At 42.2% G+C, this 24573-nt stretch overlaps 2 long non-coding RNA genes across 4 annotated transcripts in view; one reads left to right on the top strand and one right to left on the bottom strand.

The window, feature by feature from the left end:
• The window catches only part of LOC131765947 (uncharacterized), a 111944-nt gene that overhangs the window by 50763 nt on the left and 36608 nt on the right, over nucleotides 1-24573 (bottom strand). The window lies entirely within an intron of this gene.
• On the top strand, nucleotides 932-14553 carry LOC131765946 (uncharacterized). Its single transcript, XR_010835452.1, has 3 exons — nucleotides 932-1036; nucleotides 3715-3782; nucleotides 14328-14553. It is a non-coding gene; the product is annotated as an uncharacterized lncRNA (long non-coding RNA).

The following is a 24573-nucleotide window of genomic DNA, read 5'->3' as shown; positions in this document are numbered from 1 at the left end:
GAGGCGCCAGACGCGCGGGAGTGTGAAAGGTCGTGCGTCCTCAGCCCCGCCCCCGGCGCGCGGGCGTATGGTGGTCGCGGAGGTCTGGACGCCTGCGACGCGCATCGTGTGGCCGGGCGCCTGGATCCGAGACGGGTTGGGTGGGCGGCGGCAGCCGGTAAGTGCGGTCCCGCAAGCGTCCGGTCGTCCTCTTCCGCCAACTCCAGGCAGTGGCGGTCCTGGGTCGCCGCAGCGGCAGGGCGGGGACGGGGCTAGGGGCCAGCCCAGGCTGGGAGCGTTTGCCGTCCGAGCGTAGTGTCAGGGCCGGGCCGGCCGTTTCTCAGTGCGGACCCGGGATCCTCAAAGAAAAAGGGAGTGAGGATAAAGGGAATGTAGAGTTGAGGGTTTGTTTTTTCTTTGTTTCCCCAGTGTGGAAAGGAATGGAAGACGTTCAGTGCACCTGCACGTGACCCCAAAATTTAGTCGGGAAGCTGGGTGTTTCACCTCCAGTGAAAGCAAGTGGGAGTGATAGGAAAGGCTTGGAAAAAGATCGAGCAGGGGAAGAGAGAGATGTCGGCATCTTCTCTCCCTCCTGCATAAGACCCTTCCAGTATGTAATCGCTGACCTGGAGAAATAATGCTCGAGTACAGAGTACGGGGCAGAGTTCCAGGTGTCACTGTGCACCCAACCCCCACGAGCTTTGTGATTCATCGCAAATGGCCGATCCGGAAGGATGAGTAAACTCCGCAAGTACAGTCGTGGTACAGTATTTGTTGAAGTGCTCAAATTGGACTTGGGCCTGGGTGGGTCTGTCCCTTCAGAAGGAAGCATCCGTTGGGTTCTTACTTTAAGGGACTCGAGAAGTCTTGTCAGCTCCCAGCAGTAGAAACTTTGATCTTTTAACGCCCCGATCTTCAGCCATTTGTAATACGTGTTTAATTAATAGTCACAGGACATAAGTGACCATGGTGCTCAATAGTTTGGATAAGATGATTCAACTCCAGAAAAACACGGCTAACATCAGGAATATCTGTGTCTTGGCTCATGTTGACCATGGTAAGAATCCTTTCTAAGTGGCTTATTTTCAGTAACGAAGGGGGTGCGTCTCCACATGTGTCAGTGGAGTGATGCTGTGGGCAGTTCAGAGTAATCCTTGCTAAGCTGCAAGTCTTATTTCCTTTAAAAGTTTGCTGTGGGAGGATCGCAGCTAACTAGTGATTGTTATTCTTCTATGTAGTATATTTTGTTGTCTTTTAAACGAGAAGTTGAGTTTTTAAGTATTTGTCAAGTATTTTGAAATGGCTTTGTAATGTAACACGTCTGTAGCCTTGACATAATGTCCTCAGAACCTGTGTTATGTGATTCTGTTTAACTCGTCTGATGTTCATGGAACATGTGCTAAATTCGAAGTATTTTGCTAGCTATGTCAGAAGGTAGAGATTTATGCACAGGGCACCAGCCCAGCTATATAGAGAGGTGATTTGGGGGTTGAGGCAGCGCAACATGAGACACGGAAAAAGTAGACTCTAAGGGTTGAGAGAGCTGGAGGGTCGGGAAGCTAGTAATGGGTTAAGAAAAGGGCTTTATAACAGTGTTAGAGATGACCCCTGAAGGGTGATTCAAGATGGCAGATGGGGACACACATTTCAAGTGGGAATAATGTCAGCAAGGGGAGAATGAATGTATGTGACCACAGCACGGGACATGAGAGGGGGGCAGGGATGCATGGTGCTTAGCTTCTCACAGACATTGCTTTCATACCACAGCATTGCCTCCTGCTAAGCCCGCGCTTGGTTTCAGACTCTCTCTTAGTTCATGCAGCCACAGCAAAGTGATAGGATTGGGAGTGTGAAATAAAACCTATATACCCTCCTGAAGGTGAGGGAGTAGGAGAGAAAAGTGAAGAGGTAGGCTGGGCTGTATCTTAAAGAGCCCTTCATGCCAGCTAGGCACTAGGATATGGGTTAAGTGCTCCAGCTCTGGAGTTAGACAACCTGAGTTCAAAACTCCATTTCCAGTTACTTGGCCTTTTTGAGCTTCAGTCTGCAGCCTCTGTGTAGTGGAATAAAAACCAAACGCACCTTATCGCATTGTGAGGATTAAATGATGATAATGAGAAGCCCTTGGCAGGTACGTGCTTTATCATGAAGATGGATCATTAGCATTATTTATTATTAGGTAATAGGGAGCCATTGGGAGAACAGAATAAAGCAGGCATGTTGTAAACAAAAAGTACATTAGTAAGAATGGTCCGGTGGAAGTGTTTTGGATGGATTGAAAGGCAGAAAAGACGTTAGGTGGCTATTGCCATTGATATAATAGTTCACGTGAAGTAGTTATGGGAACTAAAAGGAGAGGTGATGGATCACTTTGTAAGTGAAGTCAACTGAGAATGAGGTTTGTATACAAATCTGGTGACATCCTACCCCACGAGTTTCTATAATTATGCTGCTCACGTTTTGAGGACATGAAGTTTGACAAAAGTATGTTCTTTTGCTTTGTGAATTAAATCATGCGGCAAGTCAGTGGCATGTGTGTGTATAGCAAATTCCTTTACAATTTACTATTTTAAAGTATGTTAAAATAATACTATCCTAGAAAATCTGTGATTCATTTATTCATTCAATGGATAATTTATTGAACGTTTCTTATATGCCAAGACTTGTTCTGGTCCTAGGGATACAGTTGTGAATAAAGCAAAGTCCCCGCTTTCTTGACACTTGCATTTTGGGGGGATATATGCTCGCCGTACTTAGAATGTTCCACTCCATTGGAAGCAGGAAAGTGACGCTCTAGGGTTATACGCTGATACGTAATATTTACATGGCAAGCACTTAATACAGTACTAAAGGTTCAAATGGGTACTAGAGTATCATAAGAATTTTTTTTATCATTAGAGTAGATTCCTACGTTTATATTTGAACATAGATACTAGGTAGCCTTGGTCACTGCAGTGTAGCTGATGCCCTCCATTGGCTTGCAAACAGTAGGAGATATGGGTAAATTTCATGAATGTCTTTGCCAAATGGGTATTTTCTTCCGACAGTTTAACTGGCAAAAGCCAGCTGAGGCCATACATGGGGAAATATGGCAAAAGATAATGTTCCATTGCCTTGTGGTGATGTTTTACCCAGTATATCATTCAGAGGAAAAAATGATTGCTGTGCTATCCTTTTGTCATGCTGAGCTATCAAGAGTTTAAGTTTATAGGCCTGGACACAGTTATGGATATCTGATGACTGATGCAATCATTACAATAAACTTGATCAAATTCTTGGTCGGACAGATTTGAGTAACTGTAAAAGTTGTTTGTCAGATGTTTTATATTTTGATTGGTACAGTGGTTTGTCTTATCACCTAGGAGTCTGTGTATTTTGCTCTGTGTAAATTATGCCTCAATTAAAAAAATTTTTTCTGTCCTTAATAAAAAATGTTGCTTGATGGATTTTAAACTGAGGTTGATCCGCAGGGTTGGCAATACAGATTACAGCACTGTGGAGTGCTGGAATCTGTGTCCTTCTAGATGATGTTTTGTTCAAAGTTCTAATTAAAATGCCCATTGTATCTCGATTCACTTAGTATAGGTAAATAGGAAATATTTGCTAAACCAGTTCTATGGTAGATGTTAAATTTGTTGAAACAATCTACCTACCTCACCCTTTAAAAAAATCGATTTAAATTAATATTTAATGTTAATGTTAATTAACATTTAATATTTAATGTTACTTTAACAGGAAAAACTACTCTGGCTGACTGTCTTATATCTAGCAATGGCATCATCTCCAGTCGCCTGGCAGGCAAGGTATGTTATATTTGATATATACTTGCATTTCAGTAAGTATTAGCAAATCTACAATGTGATGAGTCCTTCGTTGTGCTCTTAAAGATCGAAAAAATATAAAGCATAGTTCATGCATCTAAGAAGCTGCCAATTCATTTAGCAAGATAAAATAGATTGTTGAGAAAAAGTTATTTCTAGATTGCTTTATGTTACTTTATATTAATATTTTATGTGCAAGAAAGAGCTTTTGCAACCAGTCATTTGATAACCTGGCATGACTGTGGAAAATTTCACAGGTGGAAGAGATGCTTCACAGTGGGGAATAATGTGGATAAAATGCATAAAGGCTAATTTGTGGATTGTGCTTGATTTGAGTGGAACGTTTGCCTATACTGAGAGAGAAAAAGGTACAGGTACAAAAAATGTATCAGATTACAAAGACCTTGAAGGCTAACCTAAGTACCAAAGGAAGGCTTCTGAAGCCTGAGGGTCATGATGAAGATCATGTTTTAGGAAATGAAATGATAGAGACCTTTGTTTTTAACTGTGAACTGAAAGAAATTGGAATAATTTATTTGCAGTAGAAAGGTAGAGATGTTCCTCCCTTCAGTGAATTTACAGTATAGTCAGCAGGAGTTATCAGGTGACTGATAATATAGAGAAGAGGAGATAGAGAAGCAAAATTGAAATTAAAAAGTAGACCTAAGATACTGAAGGAAGACTTGGGCATTTGAGGCACGTTGGGTGGGGAACTGGCCCATGATACTGTCTATAGCAGGCTAAAAAAACTGGGTTGAATGAAATAATAAAGTGCTTTTATTTTTCCCAGTTGAGAAGTGAGAAAAAGTACAATAACTCTAAAGTGAGTAGATGAAAGGAAATAATAAACCATAAATTAATGAAGTAGAAAAGATCAATAAAGCCACAATTTGTTCTTCAAAAAGATTAATACAGCTAACAAATATGATACAGTGATGGTGGACACGTCATAATACATTTAAAGAGTGAATCCTAATGTAAGTTATGGACTTTAATTAATAATAGTGTATTGATATTGGTTCATTAATTGTAACATATATCACACTATACACTAATATAAGATGTAACTAATAAGGGGAACTGTGTGTGGGAGGGGATGCTTGGGAACCTCTTTACTTTCCAGTCAATTTTTCTTTTCTTTTTTTTTTTTTGTTTGTTTGTGGTACGTGGGCCTCTCACTGTTGTGGCCTCTCCCGTTACGGAGCACAGGCTCCAGATGCGCAGGCTCTGCGACCATGGCTCACGGGCCTAGCCGCTCTGCGGCATATGGGATCTTCCCGGACCAGGGCACAAACCCGTGTCCCCTGCATCGGCAGGCGGACTCTCAACCACTACGCTACCAGGGAAGCCCTCAAGTTTTGTATAAACTTAAAATTGCTCTAAAAAGATAAAGCCTATTAATTTAAAAAAAGTTACTAGCAACGTAGACAGTTTATGATTGTCTTGCATTACAACTGATATAAAGTTCAACATTGATCAGGAGAAAGGAAAGGTGGAAGAAAGAAGTGGTACTAGGAAAGAAAAATGCTGCAGAGATTAAGAAGGTAATAATGGACCAAACGAACAATTTCATGGCAATAAGACTAAAAAGTTAAGTGTTTAAAACAAAAATCCAAATCAGTCATTTTAATATTACATTTTAATTCATTGGGAAATAAGGATGCATATGTTGCATTTTTACAGTTAAGGTACATGGACAGCAGAGAGGATGAACATGTCCGAGGGATCACGATGAAATCCAGTGCCATTTCACTACATTATGCAAAAGGTAAATCGATCTGTGTTTTAAAGAACAATGGTTTTTGTATCTTTTGTGTCCTTTCTCTTCCTGAATTAGTTTCAGGCCTCAGGTTTTTTGCTTTACATTCCACAAATTTCATTCTGACCTTTCCAGATGATCTGTTGTCAGATCAGAGTCAGGCTGTCCAGATTTGAATACAGATGGGGACATCTGACTGGCTTGAGGGCAGAAAAACTGGCAGCTCACAGGTGCCCCCTTCCACCCAGGTGATTGTATAGATTTCTTTAGAGGAAGGTCTGGAGTGTTAGAACCTTGCTGGTTCAGCCTTATTGTCCCATGTCCTCGCTAGGTCCTCCTTCTGTCCTATGGCCTGCCTATTAGATCTAGAGTCTTATTTACTTGACTGTGTATGCATTGCCATGATCACTATAGTTTTAATCCCCAGATCAGGATGCCATTTTGACAGTAACACTTCCAGGAATTTATCTGACAGAAACAGTCATACAGGCACATGAGATATATGTTCATTGACATTCACCCAACAGTTTGTATTAGGGAAAAGAATGCCAACAACCTTAAATAGTTAAGGAAAATAGTTAAAGAAAATAGTGAAATAGTTAAGGAAAATAGTTAAGTAAACTGATACATCCATGCTGTGAAATGCTATGCAGCTGTTCAAGCAACTGTTTGACCTATATGTAATTATATAGAAAACGTAAAGTAGGAGACAAAAAGCAAGTTGCAGAGTAAATACTTATAAGATATGAATGTGTTTTAGTAATAAGAATATATTATATATATAGATAAAGGTGTCTGGAAGGAAACACCAGAACCTTAACTGTAGATATTAGGGGCTGCATTATGTGAAACTTAACACTTTTCAAAATATTTATTTTGCACTGTTTGGAAACTTTACACAAAATGTGAATTTTTATAACTAGAAGAAAATAATAAAGCTATATTTCATTTTCCTAATAGACCTGTGATTTATCCTTCATATCTCTGGGACTGACACCAAGGGTTGTACTATATGGGACATGACTCTTCTCTTTGAGGTGAGTCTTACAGTGTTTTTAAACTAAACCAGTTTTGAAGCTTTTAGGTACATGAATTCCCAGTGTTTAGTATTTAAACTGATGCCTTATTTTTTAAATTAATTTTATTGTTTTAATATTTATTTTTGGCTGTGCTGGGTCTTCGTTTCTGTGCTAGGGCTTTATCTTGCTGCGGCAAGCAGGGGCCACTCTTCATCACGGTGCACAGGCCTCTCACTATCGCGGCCTCTCTTGTTGCAGAGCACAGGCTTCAGACACACAGGCTCAGTAGTTGTGGCTCATGGGCCTAGTTGCTCCACGGCATGTGGGATCTTCTGAGACCAGGGCTCGAACCCGTGTCCCCTGCATTGGCAGGCAGATTCTCAACCAGTGTGCCATGAGGGAAGCTCCTGATGCCTTATTTTTTAAAAACTACCTCTCACCTTTTAAACATCCTCATTCTGTGATCCAGTGAATGGGTCAGTGGTCAGTTTATTTCTTTTCTCTCCTTATTTTTATAGATTTTAAGAGCTTTGTAGCCTTCCTTTTTCCACACTCATATTATTAGTCTGTTTTCATTTGAAGATTACTTTAGTGTCAATTTTAGTTGCTCTCTGGACTTTGTCTCCAGTTCCTTCACCACCACCCCCTTTTTTTTGCAGTACGCGGGCCTCTCACTGTTGTGGCCTCTCCCTTTGCGGAGCACAGGCTCTGGACACGCAGGCTCAGCAGCCATGGCTCACGAGCCTAGCTGCTCTGCGGCATGTGGGATCTTCCCAGACCGGGGCACGAACCCGTGTCCCCTGCATCGGAAGGCGGACTCGCAACCACTGCGCCACCTGGGAAGCCCTCCCTCAACCCTTTTTAAACCATTTTATTAAGGTTTACTTTATGTATCATCACCTTTAGTCATTCCAGTTCCCTTTTGTCTTTGTGGTACAGTGTTGCAGGAAAATGGCTATAGGTCCCAGGGAATTGAATGGTCTAATCTTTATTTTGTTGAACTGTATGACCTTGGATAACTTGCTTTCAGAGTGTCCTAGATATACTTTCTCGATTGCACAGAGCAGAGGCTTAAGCTAGCTTGGGTTGGGGTGGGATGGCTTATTAACAGAATATGTGTGAAATGATACTGGAAACAAGAGTCATGAAAATCCAAAAGCAGGAGCATTATTGGAATGACATCTCAAAGAAACTGAAGGCAGATGTTGATTCTGGTTCCAGGATGGCTCTAGAGACCATCAGTAAAAGTTAACGGATCTTCCCTCTGGAACTCCACCGTCATCCTTGGGTTGAGTTCTCTGTTTTTATCTGTTTTCACCCTGTAAGTCTTTTCTCTATTTTATAGCTTTTGCCTACCCTTAGTGCCTCCATCTTCATAAACTCCCCTTTCCCTGACCCCTCCTCTCAACTCCTGTTTTTTTCCCGTAGTTCTGTTGCTTACTGCTGCTTTCTCCTACGTTTACGAGCATACATCTCAAGAGCAGGATGTTGCTCAGCTTGTGTTTTGATGCCAGGCTATGGCAGAGGTTGCACCTATGGACTGCCAGTCTGTAGTTGGATGGTCATCTCCTAGTCTGATCAGTGGTGATTGGAGTGGAGCCATAAAGTATTCAACATGTTTCTTTGTGACCATGATGGCCTAGAAGGGGCTGTGGGTTAGGCAGTCACCACACTTGACAGTTAGAGCCTTGCTTTCCACATCTGCAAAATGGGGGTGGAAGTTGGGGATGTTGACTGAGACATGTTCTCAAAACATCCGAGAGATGAGATACATTCTCATCACTATCTCAGCATTGACTCTCTGGAATGGGGCACTTCCTGCTGTGAAGGTGGGACAAGCTGAAGGGGATCTCCCTTCTGGAGGAGGGAGACCTGATGGTTGAAGAAACTCTGCAGGTGATTTTTGTGTTTACCACTTCTTCCCTCCTTCCCATGCCCCTTCCAAATGCCCTGTTAGTTGAGGATCTCTGTACTAAATGTTAATAAAGTGCTTTCTGGTTTTGACTCTTAATTTAACCAGCTTTCAAAAATGTTTTCAAATCCTCACTTGGATTGAAAGATAAGGTATTTTTCTAGTTTAAGGTAAACAAATAAGCTTACCAAAACTATGCATATTACAGATAGAGTGTTGAAAACCATCAAGGTGATATTCGTATCTTAGCATTTTCCAGGGCCCCAGTTCTTCCTTGAGAAAATGAAGCCTCTCTCATCTTTACATTTGTGACTAAAATTTGGTATAAATGTTGGGACCATATTGTTAAATCTTGTTATTTTCCTATTTCTTAGCCACCTCTCTTTGTGCCCTTCTCATAAGGATACTATACATTTATCTGGTCATTTCAAGAGTTAGGAAATAATCCCAATCCCAGTATACATTCTATAAAAAAATCCTAAGAGGATATAATACCTTTGAATCCTTTAGCCTAGGATGCAACTATAGATGAGAGAAATGTATTCAGATGGATTAAATACTTAGAAATTCCTGGACTGTTGTTGTCTGAAGGCCTGTTGTTGTCATTTCTACCCTGTAGCTGTTCTTTATACCTGTGAGCAAATATTGCTATTGCAGAACTTCTGAAATGAAGTTTTCACTCTAAGTCGTCTTTTTAAAAATTTTAAATAAATTTACAAGTTTATATGTATTATAGAAAATTCAGTATGTTGTAGAATATACATTAAAACACAAGACTGAAATAAAAATTACTTCTAGTTTATCACCAGTTCTTTTATACTTTCAGTTCTTACATTTAATCCTACCATAATTGTACACGTGTTATGTGTATACATGCAAACTGTGAGGTAGATGTCTAACTTAAATTCCCCCCCAAAGAGTTAACTACTTATTCCAACACCAGCCTAATTTGATTATTAAGTACTATATTATTAGTTCTTGACATGGTGCTGGTGTCAACAGCTCTGCATGAATGAGGCAGTCTGGGTGGGACTGTTATGAGTTAGAGAGTAGCCTCTGCCCACCCATGAAACACCGCCCACTACCTGGCTGTGGGCTAGTGCTAATCAGCTGCAGCTGACTGATGCCCCGTATTTTTGTTTTGTTTTGTTTTGTTTTTTCAAGAAAACTTGGCATCAAGATTTTTTGTAAAATCCTCCAATTTTTAAAATACTGGCAACATAGTAAAAATTGGGGGCTTCCCTGGGGGCTTCCCTGGTGGCACAGTGGTTGGGAGTCTGCCTGCCGATGCAGGGGACACGGGTTCGTGCCCCGGTCTGGGAAGATCCCACGTGCTGCCGAGCGGCTGGGCCCGTGAGCCATGGCTGCTGAGCCTGCACGTCCGGAGTCTGTGTTCTGCAACGGGAGAGGCCATGGCAGTGAGAGGCCCGCGTACCGCAAAAAAAAAAAAAATTTTGTAAAGCACTATGTAGAACAAATTGCAGTTGGCGTTAACATACAGGCTTTCAGTTTGTACTTCAGGCATATGTGCTAGCTAGCTAACAACCTGGTTCAGTGGGATACTCAGTATTTACCCAGGTGGCAGCCACACTGTAGCTTGGATGTACTCCAAATGTGGAGACCAAGGATATGGCAGGGCTTTCTGCAGAGAGATCCATGTGCAGGTTCACCTCTTTATAAACACCTCCATAGGGGTTGTGGTTGTGGGCAAGTGGAGAGTTTACACCCACGTTAGTTTCAACTCTGTGGCTCTCTGGTCTTAATCTCTTAAGACTAGGCCGCGGGGAAACTGATTCATGCCATCCAGATTCACACAAGGCCGACATGTATCAGTCGCTTCCCTTACCTTCCAGATATGTGAACATTAACCCGAGGTTCTGATTTCTGTAGTCTTCCTTTGGGACCCAGGTGGGAGGGAAGGGTTCCATTGTCCCTTGTTTGACTAAAGATCAGATTATTTCCTCTTAACATAATGAATGCTTTACTTTGTGATGCATTCAGTTGATGCCAGATCTAAGAAAATGGGTGCACGATAGTTGGGATTCTGAGCCAGATGCCTCATATGCGTGATTTTGTTTGATCCTCACAGCAATCGTGTGAGATGGATGTTATCCTCATTTTACATGTATGCAAGATGGAGTTCACAGGGGTTAAGAAACTCCCCTGAAGACAGAGTAGTTAGCATGTCGTAGTAGTCCTGGGAGCCAAGTAATTACATTTGCAGACTCGTCGTTTGCACCAGGAGTCTTTGGAAATCAGTCAGTCCCCAGTCCCCATTCATTAATGACTTTGGCACCTGGCTCATCGTTTTCCTTTTTACCCAGATCCACCAGGGTAGCTTTTACCGTTTCTGAAAATGACCTCTCCAACGGCATGGCTTCATCAGTAGTGACGTGTAGATCTCCACTTCACCCTCCCTCTGGCATGGCTACTTTCTGGATTTTAGCATCATCCAGAACTGTTCATCTTTGACATTTCAAATTCAAACACTCCCTTCTCCACAATCTTTACTCTTCCCAGCTCTCTTGCCTGCGTAGCAAGGTACCCATTCTTTGATTTCAGAAAGCCCTTCAGTCTCGAGCTGCATCACTGTCCTTCATTTACTTCCTGCCTCATACAACCCAGATTTGTCTTTTTGCTGACAGTCTTGCCAAGGTCCTCAGTTTGCTTTCTTCACCTTCTGTCCTCCCAGTAAAACTCTACCCCGATAGAGCTAACTCTCTCCACTTTTTTCTCCTCATACTTGTGCTGGGTTATCGGCTGGTCCTCGGGCTGCTGGCAGAATTCCAGTATGTTGTCTCTCGGGCCTTGCTCATTCTCTCCAACAGCTCTCTTAAACCTTCTAGTCTCTTCAGTCCACCTCTCAGTCCCTCTCCTACAATCTCAGCAGACATTTTTACGTTCTGTTTCACAGAAAATGGGAGCATTCTCTCAACCTTTTGCCACTGCCCCTCAAACTGTAACATTATTAGCATCCTTGCTTGCCTCCTGTCACTGAGACTTGTGCTCTGGACTTATCTCCTTTGTCCTGGTGCCTGTCAGCTCTTAAGCATGCTAAAGTCTCTCATCTTAAGTGTGTGTGCACGCATGTATCTCTCTCTCTGTCACTCTAACTCTTAGTCAAAGGTGTGCTGCTGTTACTGTTTCAGTTGTTCTAACAATAGGCCCCATGCTTTATGGTAATGGCACATCTTAGCAATGTGAAATTGAGTGAAAGATAGTTGGTCCTTGATCTCTGACTTTCTCTCCAGGGTGATGTGAACATAGAGAAGTTCTGAGTAGGTTGCAGAGGTTTAGAACCCTTATATGGGTTCCAGGAAGTGAACATCAATCTTTTTTCACTCCAGGGTTTCTTATTCTGGTTCCTAGCCAAATGAACAAACAAGTGTTGTTTCCTCTGCTGCAAAGTGTAGAGGCATCTGTGACCTTCATAGGAAGTGACTAAGGTGGTAGATAGACCCGGGTGTGTTTCTGTCTTGCAACTGCTTTTGTGACCTTGGGTAAATGTCTTCCCTTGTGGGGGCTTTAGCATGTTTAGGAAATGAAGGGTTGGGCTGCAAAAATGCTGAATGATTTCAAGAATCTCATAACTTTTGTTTTATGTGATGGGAGCGGATAGAACCCTGAACCTTGCTAGCACTGCTCACTTTTCTCTGGTTTATTTGGTTGGGACCCTGGTGCTTATCCTAAAGGGTAGCTGTGAGACTGATGCTGTGAGACCTGACAGTAAAAGACTCGATTAAGGAGGCACACGGGGCCATTGTTCCAGGGCATAGGTTCTTTGACTTTGTTTAGAGATGTCCACAGTGCTCTCTGGTTGGAGTCTTCCCTGGTGGGTGCATCAGAGCCAGAATTCCTTACAAAGCAATTTGCATGAAAAGAGGAAGCAGGGGAAGGAGTGGTATTGAAGAAGGCAGTCTTGCTGATTGATGGCAGAATTTCCCACCGAGCCCACTGCATTTTGGAATCCTTAACCTAGTGTTCAGAAATTCACTACCAGTGGAATCTTGGCATGTGAGATTAAATATATGCCATCTTGAGGATCGGGGTTAAAGGTATGACTTTGAAGGTAGATGGGTTTGAACTTTCACTCTTCCATTTTGAATTCTTTGATCTTAAGCAATTTACCTTAGAGTTGGATTCTAGCTGGATGTTCTTCAGAAAGATATTTTACTTTTCTGTGCCCTAGCTTCCTGCTCTGTAAAATTGGCCTAATGGTAGTAACTACTGCAAGCGTTGTTGTAAGAAAACATTAGATAATGTCTATAAAATGTTTAGAACAGTGCCAGATAGTGCCCAGATAGGCACTCCACAAATGTGAGCTGTGGCTTTGGTTACTACAGTGTTGTTGTTTTATCATTATCAGTGTCACACAGGGCACTAATCAGGTCATCAAGTTGTTAACATCACACTGGGGAAATTCCTTTAAATGGCCCATAAGTTATAACATTCAGCCCTGTAGTAGCTCTGGAGCACACAAAAGTTGAAAAACACTGAGTTAAGAGGAGGAGCAAAAGTAAAGTATAGGTATATTCAGGTGTTTGATCATGTAAGTAATGATTATGCCATTAAAAGAGAATTGTATCAGATTTATCAGTGAATGGGGAATGAGTATAGAATTCTAATGAACTACCGGTTTTCTGGCTGGTTTACTTAATTATCTTGTATTGATAATATGATGTCTCTGTAACCTAGGGTGGCCAGGAGTTCTGGTTTGCCTGGGACTGACTTAAGGCTTAGTGGGACGTGGGACTGACGTTGGCGTTTGACGGGATGTGAGACTTTCAGTGCTAAAACAGGACACATAGGCATGAGTCATGCCCTCAGCTTACAACTTTGTTGTGAGGATTAAAGAATACAGTATATCAAATGTGAGAGCACGTAGCACACTGCTTGGCACATAGTAGCTGCTCTTTAAATTTGTGACTTAGAATTGACTGTAAGTCTTGCTGTGCATATTCACACACTGCTCTTTGAGAAGTTGTAGGGAAGTAGTTGGCTACCTGCTTTGTGTCTTTTCCATTAGTTTCTTGTAGTCCCAATTTCCTAATCTGCACAGTGAGTAGAGGAATGTTTATGTTGTATGGATATTTTAAGGGCTCAATAATGTGTGATGAGCACAAGTGTTTAGCACAGTGCCTGGCTCACAGTAGCTCTTGATAAGTGGTTACTAGATTATTAGAAAAATACAATCCTTTAAACTTTTATACCGATGCTGTTTGTTTTTCGCGGGCCTCTCACTGTTGTGGCCTCTCCCGTTGCGGAGCACAGGCTCCGGACGCGCAGGCCTAGCGGCCATGGCTCATGGGCTTAGTTGCTCCGCGGCATGTGGGATCTTCCCGGACCAGGGCATGAACCCGTGTCTCCTGCATCGGCAGGCGGATTCTCAACCACTGTGCCACCAGGGAAGCCCTGTTTTTGGGTTTTTTTTTGTTTGTTTTTTGTTTTTTTTTTGCGGTACACGGGCCTCTCACTGTTGTGGCCTCTCCCACTGCAGAGCACAGGCTCCGGACATGCAGGCTCAGCGGCCATGGTTCATGGGCCCAGCCGCTCCGCAGCATGTGGGATCTTCCTGGACCGGGGCACGAACCCGTGTCCCCTGCATCGGCAGGCAGACTCTCAACCTCTGAGCCACCAGGGAAGCCCACTGATGCTGTTTGGAATCGATAGTTCCATCGTTGGGAATTCCTAAATTGGAATGGTAGCTGTTGATTGAGCTTTTGTCTTCTTTAGCTTTATTCAGTCATTTCTTAGAAGCTCTCTTACTCAGGGTTGCCTGAGGAAGAGTACTATATACTTGCACAACTGAAAATGTGTGTCTTCCAATTTCATTTCAGGTGAGGAGGAGTACCTGATTAATCTGATAGACTCTCCAGGACATGTGGATTTCTCCTCAGAAGTATCGACGGCTGTTTGCATTTGTGATGGGTGCATTATTGTGGATGCTGTGGAAGGGGTCTGTCCGCAGGTAGTGGATTGTAACATGGAAATATTTAACTGCTTAAAGAAGGTGTGGGGAGAGAGGAGGAACTGACTGCCGATGACTCTGCCACTTGGGACATTTCACTGACCATCAGAAAGCTGGTTTTACATTTCACATTTGGTAGTGTTCTGGTCTGTGATGGAGTTAAATCCCCCAAGATTTGAAGGGGTAGTAGAGAGAATGACTTTAAGGTACCTTGATGTGTCTGTCATGTCCTCTTGGAGAAGAACTCAGCAAAAATGGGAGAGGTGTTTAGGAGGATCTGGAGGTTTCACTCTGGTGGAAAAGTTTCTGAACTGTGAGAGGTAATTGATAGCAAGATACTGAGTGTCTTCTGTTGGTCTGTCAGTCTACCCCCACTCCCACCTACACACGCTGTCTCTCTGCCTTCCTCCTCCCCTCTCTTACTCTTCCAGATCCTTAACCTAGACTTTCTTATCTTTCCCACCAAAGTTCAAAAAGTTCACCCCTAAGGCCAGAGTGAGCATGTAACTCGGGTCGACGTGAAACTCAAGAGTGGCTTTCTAAATTCAGTTTTTAAAATAATTTTTCTTTGAAACCTTATGTGTTATCTTTAAAAATGTTGTCACCTTTGTGTCCTACTTCTTAAATGCCCCGATTTGTTTTAATGTTTTTTAAAAAGAATAAGAAAAGGTTTAAATTTCAGGCATACCTCTGAGATATTGCAGTTTTGGTTCTGAGCCACTGCAGTAAAATGAATATCACAGTAAAGCGAGTCACATGAACTTTTTTTAGTTTCCCAATGCATATAAGAGTTATGTTTACAGTATATTGAAGTCTCTTAAGTATGCAATAGCATTATGTCTAAAAAACAAATGTATGTACCTTAATTTAAAAAATACTGTATTGCTAAAAAATGCTAACGATTGTTGAGCCTTCTTTGAGTTGCAATGGTAACATCAAAGTTCAGTGATCACAGATTACCACAACAAATAGATGAATAATGAAAATTGTAAAATATTGTGAGAATTCCCAAAACGGGACATAATGACATGAAGTGAGCAAATGCTGTTGGAAAAATGGTCCTAATAAACTTGCTTGATGCAGGGTTGACACAAACCTTCAGTTTGTAAAAAATGCGACATCTGTGAAGCACAGTAAAACAAAAGCACAATGAAATGAGGTTTTCTTGTAGAAATGGAGAAAATTTGATAATTCCAAGAAGATATGTTGTAATTATTCTGTAACTTCCCGTCTGATTGCCTGTAAGGGCACAGGTCCCCCAACTGGAGAAGCACAGCCTTAGTCTTTGTAGTGTCTTAGGTGCCCTGAGAAGACGAGTAAAATGAACAGACCTGACTTTAGAATAGCAGAATAGTGGTTAATGCTGAGAGGTTGTTTATGATCAGGAAGGCATACATAGGGGACTTCTGGGGGAATGTTCTGTTTCTCAACCTGTGTGTTTGCAACATGAGTGTTTGTTTTCTGATTATTTACTGAATAAAATTCAGTAAACTATGTGTGTGTGTGTGTGTGTGTGTGTGTGTGTGTAAAATTCCACAAAACTCTTCACTGTCTCCACGAAACTCTTCACTGTGTTTTTTTAAAAAATAAATTTATTTATTTTTGGCTGTGCTGGGTCTTGGCAGCTGCGTGTGGGCTTTTCTCCAGTTGCAGCATTGTGGTGCGCAGGCTTCTCACTGCCGTGGCCTCTCCTGTTGCGGAGCACGGGCTCTAGGCATGCGGGCTTCCGCAGTAGTGGCTCGCGGGCTCCAGAGCGCAGGCTCATTAGCTGTGGTGCACGGGCTTAGTTGCTCCGCAGCATGTGGGATCCTTCCGGACCAGGGCTCGAACCCATGTCCCTGCGTTGGCAGGCAGGTTCCTAACCACTGCGCCACACAGGAAGCCCTCTTCACTGTCTTTTACATAATTTTATTTATCCTTCATAAATAAGTTGTCAGTTCCATAAAGGCAAGGACGATTTCTTGTCTGTAGTTCTATGCTTCTGTGTTATATACTTTGTTAATGTCTGTTGAACACCTGTGTCTGACTGGCATGGTCTGAGTTGTGATAAAGGAGTATGGAAATGAGCTGCTTATTAATCAGGATTTTCTCATGTGCTTTACTTATTTCAAATCACGAGCTTTACATTTTTCTTTCTTTTTTAATCAGACACAGGCAGTTCTGCGACAAGCCTGGCTTGAAAACATCGGTCCAGTTTTAGTGATTAATATGATTGATCTATTGAGAGTGGAACTGAAATTCACCCCACAGAGGCCTATTCTCACCTTAAGAATATTTTAGAACAGGTATTTTATCCTTTACTTCGGTATTTGAAAAATTGTGGCTCAAAGAAGAGTTGTAAGGAAGTTGCTGAGTTGAGTATGAGGCATTGCTACAGAAAATTCACTTACTTCGATTCACATGTGTCACAGTCATCATACCAGAAGAGAGGCAGTAGAACAAGTGTCATCTTAGGAGTCCCCTCCATCTCCTGGCAGCATCCTTGAATATAAAGCTTGGACAATAGGTTTCAATGTTCTCTTGTTTAAAATCCTGTAGTTTGGTTTCACAGTGAAGCAATATTAGGAGATTCTTTGGCTTTTTTTATTACCTGTCTTTAGATGAAATTTTACCAAAGCATTCATTTGTTTATTCAGCAAACATTAACATACCTATATGTTGAATGAATGAGTTCTTGGATGGTCACTCTGTGCTAAGGGCTATGACTATAAAGACAGGTCAGAGTCCCTCTTTTCAAAGATCTCACAGTGTGGTAGGGGAGACAAACACTTAAAAGAGATATTTGGAGATCAATGAGATAAACCCTGGATGTGATTTGAGAGCATAAATGAGGGATGCTTCACCCAGACTGGGTCAGGAGGAAAGGGAGAGTTAGGAAAAGTCTCACAAAAGAGGCCTTGAGATGGAAGGGAGGTAGTGTTTGCCAGGTAGAGAATTATGGTAAAGTCCTTCAAGAGAGAAGGAATGAGATACACAAAGTTATAAAGGAAAAAAAGCATAGTACAATGTTTCATTCAAAGAACTGCAAATTATTTGCTATAGTTGAAGAATGAGATCCTGTTACGTAGTGGTAAGAGGCGGGAGTAGAAAGGAGTATAGAGTTTAGATGATGGTGCACCTTGTATGCCATGCATGGAGGTTTGAAATGTCTTCTTCAAGACGGTGGAGTACCGTTGATGAGACTGACTTGAGAATATTTATTTGCTAAAGAAAGGAAATGATAAAGGTAGAGCAGTGAAAAAGAATGGATCAGTGGATCTAGTTCCCTGAAGAGATAGTCAGGGATGAGTACAGATGAAATACTCCCGCCCTGCAGCACAAGGAGAAGGGCCAGCGGTATTTGTAGATATAGATGGAACTACAGGTTGAATTATGGGGAGCTTGCAGGATTTCTGAATAATAGGTTCCATTTTCTCTCGGAGGTAGGAAATAAGATTACGTACTTGAGAGTGAAAATAGTTGAGGGTTAGAGGTCAGGAAGAGGGCCTGAAGAGAGGGGCGAACAGTTCAAACATCTGCTGTGAGAACTGGTGAGGGAGTTGACTAAGGTTAAAAAGGAAGATTGTGGGGGTAGGAACCATGAGTTCTAGTGACACCTGGCCCTGGTACTGGAAACCAAGTTGAAGGTACGACAGATTAGTGTCTGCTTTCAACTCATGAGCACAAAAATGACCTTTCAAAAGTATTCCAACTTAGCTTTGCTGGGTGCGGAAAGAATGGGTTGATAGCATATAAGTTAATGATTGTTATAAACGTCATCGCCATCCATGTGTGCTTAATATGAGCTCGAACTGTGACTTACGATTCTAGGCTTAGCAAGGGTTAGACACTGTCTCCTGTCGTGGGCGTGCAAAGCATCTGAATGACATTCTGCCATTTTACCATCTCTCCTAGATTAATGCACTCACAGGAACTCTTTTTTACTTCTAAAGTGCTAGAAGAAAGAGCAGAGAGAGACTGAATCCCAAGTGAATCCAAATTCTGAGCAAGGAGAGCAAGTGTATGACTGGAGCACTGGCTTGGAGGACATGGATGATTCTCACATTTAATTCTCTCCAGACCAGGGAAATGTGGTATTTACAAGTGCAATAGATGGGTGGGGCTTTGGGTAAGTGTTTCAATGTAATTAAATCTCTTTGTGGATTTTATATCCAATTTTTAAATTAAACTTTTTATTTTGAGATATTGTACATTCACATTCAGTCGTAAGAAAGAATACAGAGAGTTCTCTTGTTCCTTTACCTAGTGTCCCTCCAAAGGTAACATCTTGCAGAACTGTAGTGTAATATCACAGCCAGGATATTAACATTGATGTAATCCATCACCTTGAAGAGACTTCCTGTTCCGCTAATATAGCCACACCCACTTCCCTCCCACTTCCAACCCCTCCTTAACGACTGACTCTTCTCTATTTCTATAATTTGTCATTTCAAGAATGTTACACAAATGTAATTGAATAATATAAAACCTTTTCTGGATTGGATTTTCAGCATAATTCTCTAGAGACTTATCTAAGTTGTTGCGTGCATCACTGGTTGGTTCCTTTTTATTGCTTAGTACTATTCCATGTATGGTTGAACCACAGTTTGTTTGACTCTTTACCCACTGAAGGACATCTGGGTTTTTTTCTAGTTTGGGGCTACTATGAGTAAAGCTTCTATAAGCATTCCTGTGTAGGTTTTCATGTGAACATAAGTTTTCTTTTCTCTGGGATGAAAGCCTAGAAGTGCATCAGCTGAGTCCTAGGGTAGTTGTATGTTTACTTTTTAAAGAAACTGTCAAACTGGTGTACCATTTTATATTCCCACTAGCAAAATATGGTGATCCAGTTTCTCCATATCTTCACCCTCATTTAGTATTGTCACTAATTTTTTTTCTTTTTTCTTTTTTTAGCCATTCTGATAGGTGTGTACTGGTATGTTATTATGGTTTTAATTTGCATTTTCCTAACAGCTTGTGATGTTGAACATCTTTTCATGAGCTGACTTGTCATCTGTATATCCTCATGGGTGAAATGTCTTTTCATGTCCATTGCCCATTTTGGTTTTGTTCATGTATTATTGACATATTATATTGGTTTCAAGTGTACTACATAATGATTAACTATGTAAACTAAGTAAACTGAGTAAAATTATTCCTAGGCGTCCAGCCAGCTGTTCCCTTCCCCCTCAGCCTTCTGGGGTTCAATGTTTTACTTCCATATTGAATGTTTTAAAAAACAATTCAGTCCTGAGGAAGCCCACGGAGCTCATATCCCAAATCTGCATCATTATTGGTGGTAATGCAGACACTGGTCTTCTAGTTGCAAAACAATTACTAACTTGATAAATATTAATAGAGGGAAGATTTGCTAAGAACTGTGGAATCAATTCTTTCATTTGCCTTCTTTCACAAATATTTTTTTCCACACATATCAGTACTTGGTCACAAGAAACTAATCTAGGTATTTCCAGCTTGCAAAACTCTTTAGGAGGCCAAGGGAGTGAGGTAGAGTTAAGAAAATCAGAAATGTTTATGAGAATAAGGTGTAACTTTGTGGGTGTATTCATACAATGGAATATTATTCAGCAATAAAAAAAAAAAATGAGGGCTTCCCTGGTGGCACAGTGGTTGAGAATCCGCCTGCCAATGCAGGGGACACAGGTTTGAGCCCTGGTCTGGGAAGATCCCACATGCCGCGGAGCAACTAAGCCCATGCGCCATAACTACCGAGCCTGTCCTCCAGAGCTTGTGAGCCACAACTACAGAACCCACATGCCACAACTACTGAGAGCCATGCGCCCAGAGCCCTTGCTCCACAACAAGAGAAGCCACTGCAGAGAGAAGCCCGTGCACCGCAACAAAACCCAACGCAGCCAAAAATAAATAAATAAATAAATAAAATTTATTTTTAAAAAAGAATGAATGACTGATATACACAATATGGGTGAATCTCAGAAATATTAGGTTAACCAAAAGAAGCCAAACACACAAGATTACGTATCGTATGAAGACCAAGAACAGATAGTACTGATGTGTATTAATGGAAATGAAGAAGTAGTTGCCTGGGAGGAGAGGGAAATTGGTTAAAAAAGAGGCAAGAGGAAACTTTGTGGGGGATGAAATGTTATATACCTTGCTTGGGATCACGGTTACATAAGTGCATACAATTGTGAAAACTCATAAAACCGCATGCCTGATAGCTGAGCATTTTATTGTACGTGAATTATACCTCAGTAAAAAAACATTTTTTTAAAGAAATGCACGTATGTCCTGCTTTGAATCGTCAAGGTGTCTTTGTGAAATGTGACAGAGTAGAAAGAGTTAGATTTGGAGACAGACACACTGGGCCCCAATCCAGCTGAAGTACCTTGGGAAAGTCACTTAGCTTTTTTAAGTGTCCACCTCTGCAAGTAAAACTAATCTAATTTACAAGATGGCCATAAGGATTAAATGGAAAATAATAAACTTAGCGCTTTTTTTTTTCCGGTATACGGGCCTCTCACTGTTGTGGCCTCTCCTGTTGCGGAGAGCAGGCTCCGGACGCGCAGGCTCAGTGGCCATGGCTCACGGGCCCAGCCACTCCGCGGCACGTGGAATCTTCCCGGACCGGGGCACGAACCCGTGTCCCCTGCATCGGCAGGCGGATTCTCAACCACTGCGCCACCAGGGAAGCCCAAACATAGCTATTTTTAAAATTTGTTTTAAATAAACTGTAATCCTGGGGGGCAACTACAAATATATTCCCTTCTTTGCAAATGATACCGTTTGCAACTTTGGACAAAAATTCCTAAATCAAAAGGAAAACTGGGAAAACAATTACTTAAATCAGTCCATCTGTGAGGGAGCCTGTGGACACAGTTGGTAACTGTCAATTACTTGGGATTATTACAAAAAAATCTGGCACTTTCTATGCTCATATACAAATGTGTCATCATCATGTCCTACCTTATCTTTTTACCATGTGTCAAAAGTGAAGGGAAAGGCTGCTTAGAATGGGGATTAAAGAAAAAAACGCTATAATTATTGGAGGGGGTCAGCTTCAACGTTTCTAAAGGAAACTCTCATTTTCACCTTTCTAGATGTCTCCAGGACAAATGATGTATTCATTTTCAAGACTAATCTGAAGTTTAGATTCAGAATTCATGGAAAAGTAAGAATGGAATTGAAATGCAACTTTAACATTTCTGCTTAATTCCTGCTCCCTGCTAAACATCTTTCATTTCTCGGCCTGATCCACTTTGGAGAAATAGAACCCATTAGGGCATCCCCTGAGAGACCCTCCACTCTTGTCCTGTTGGCTCTGCTTGGAGAGTCCTGAGGAGTCAGCGCACTGCACAGGATACCTCCGGCTTCTCTCTGAGATTTTTCTGGCAGATCCAGCTGGTCCGCAGTAGCCCCTCTCCCAGGCTGTGGTCCAAGGGCCCCATTCTGGCTGCCATTCCCACCAGTTATTACAATAAGCTAGTTGAAGGAAAAGGAGATTTAAAGGACTCCCTTGCACTGTATGGTGGCTTATTCTCAGTGTGCTACTCAGAGCACCAGACAGGCAGCTAACCAGAAAACAGCTGGCAGTGGTCTTTGGCCAGGTTGTCTCCAGCCCCTCATCATTTCTCATCCAGGGGGCTGTCGTGACATTCATTCCTTTCCGTAGAGACTTTCTGGGAGCTTAGTAGCTGGACACATTGTTCTGCCACTTGCGGCCACTTGGGAGCCCGAGTTCAGAGACCCCAGTGCGTAATGGCCAATGGGCAGGAAGTGAGTGAGGCCTTCTGTGAGCACCTCCAGAAGCCAATGGCTGGGTCCAGCCCTGTAACATCCGGGACTGTCCCTCGAGGTGTGTGTGGTCACTCTTCTTATCTCATCGGTATCAGGTTTTGGCTTGTTTTAAAATGCACAGTCATTTGGATTTAATAACTCAACCAGGAAGATTTGTTTAGCATGTACCGTACAAGACACTCTGCTAAGTGCTTTATGTGGATCACTTCACAGTCACCTCTGAGGTTGATGTCATTCATTTTCTATCTTACAGTTGGAACAACTCCCCTAGGCCTCAGAGTTACAAGGGCCAGAATTCAAGTTGAGATAGTCTGATTTCACAGCTTGTGTTCTTAATTGCTACCCAAATCTGTTTCTTGTACTCACAGTGTACCTTAAGAGCACAGTGAAGCTCATTTCATGGGTTTACCCCGCAGATAAGGCAGTAGGCCAGATCATGAGAGGCACAAGTTAAAAGCACAGTTCCTTAGACTCTACCCCCAGGGGTAAAAGCATTACTAACCTTTCTGTGTCACAGACAACACAAATCAATGGTTTTAAAAATGTCCAAAGTCAAACTCATGATCTCCACCAAATCTGATCCGTCCCCAGTGTTCCAGATCACATTGACAGCATCCTAAACTCCCCCCTTCCTCTCACTTCCATCCTTTCTTGTCAATTTCCCACTGTTACCAATAGAGTCCAAGCCATCATCATTCCTCACTAGGACCACTCTAGGAGCCTCCTGAGTTTTATCTCCTCTCTAGAGTGCTTTGTCCAGTCTATAAGCAGAACCATCTTTGAAAACACAAACTCATGGGACTTCCCTGGCAGTCCAGTGGTTAAGACTTTGCCTTCCATTGCAGGGCCTGTGGGGTTCGATCCCTGGTTGGGGAGCTAAGGTCCCACATGCCTCGAGGCCAAAAAACCAAAACATAAAACTGAAGCAATATTGTAAGCAATTCAATAAAAACTTTAAAAATGGTTCAGATCAACAACAACAAAAAACTTAAAGAAAACACAAACTCATCACGATGCTCCTCTGTTGAAAAGAGAGCCCTCTTGCACTGTTGGTGGGAATGTGAATACATACAGCCACTATGGAGAACAGTATGGGGTTTCCTTAAAAAAGTAAAAATAGAACTACCATGCGATCCAGCAATCCAACTACTGGGCGTATACCCTGAGAAAACCGTAATTCAGAAAGAGTCCTGTACCACAGTGTTCATTGCAGCTCTCTTTACAATAGCCAGGACATGGAAGCAACCTAAGATGTGGCACATATATACAATGGCATATTACTCAGCTATAAAAAGAAACGAAATCGAGTTATTTGTAGTGAGGTGGATGGACCTGACGTCTGTCATACAGAGTGAAGTAAGTCACAAAGAAAAACAAATACCTTATGCTAACACATATTTATGGAATCTGAGAAAAAAAATCTGAAGAACCTAGGGGCAGGACGGGAATAAAGACGCAGACTTAGAGAATGGACTTGACACGGGGAGGGGGAAGGGTAACCTGGGACGAAGTGAGAGAGTGGCATGGACATATATACACTACCAATTGTAAGAAGCAGCCGCATAGCACAGGGAGATCAGCTCGCTGCTTTGTGACCACCTAAAGCCGTGGGATAGGAGGGTGGGAGGGAGACGCAAGAGGGAGGAGATATGGGGATATATGTGGACATATGGCTGATTCACTTGTTATAAAGCGGAAACTAACACACCATTGTAAAGTAGTTATACTCCAATACAGATGTTAAAAAAAACCCTTCCATGCCTTCCCTTTCTTCTTAAGACAAAGGTCAAAATTCCTGGCATAGGGACTGTGTCTATCTTGTTCATTTTGTCCCCCAATGTCTAAAATAATGCCTTGCACATGGTAAGTAAATGCCCAGTACCTATTTGCTGCCTCACCGAATACATGAGTGAAAGAATAAAAGTCCCTCCGTGCTTGGTTCTCAGGCTGCCTTTCTGCCTCATTGCTGTGTCTCCCAGCCTGGTTTTTTTTTTTTTTTTTTTTTTTTTTTTTTGCGGTACGCGGGCCTCTCACTGTTGTGGCCTCTCCCTTTGAGGAGCACAAGCTCCGGACGCGCAGGCTCAGCGGCCATGGCTCACGGGCCCAGCCGCTCCGCGGCATGTGGGATCTTCCCAGACCGGGGCACGAACCCGTGTCCCCTGCATCGGCAGGCGGATTCTCAACCACTGCGCCACCAGGGAAGCCCCCAGCCTGGTTATTGGATCTCCATCCACAATAGTCTTTTTCGTCGGTTTGATATACCGTTCTGTCTCCTGACTCGTGGCCTTTGCACATACTGCTTCCTCTCTTTGCACTTAGTTATTCCTATTCATCTATTTTCAGGGAAACCACCTAGG

The sequence above is a fragment of the Kogia breviceps genome, chromosome 11 (assembly GCF_026419965.1).
Source record: "Kogia breviceps isolate mKogBre1 chromosome 11, mKogBre1 haplotype 1, whole genome shotgun sequence".
Lineage (NCBI taxonomy): Eukaryota > Metazoa > Chordata > Mammalia > Artiodactyla > Physeteridae > Kogia > Kogia breviceps.
The sequence above is the reverse complement of the archived record's forward strand: the minus strand, read 5'-3'. Positions and strand labels throughout refer to the sequence as shown.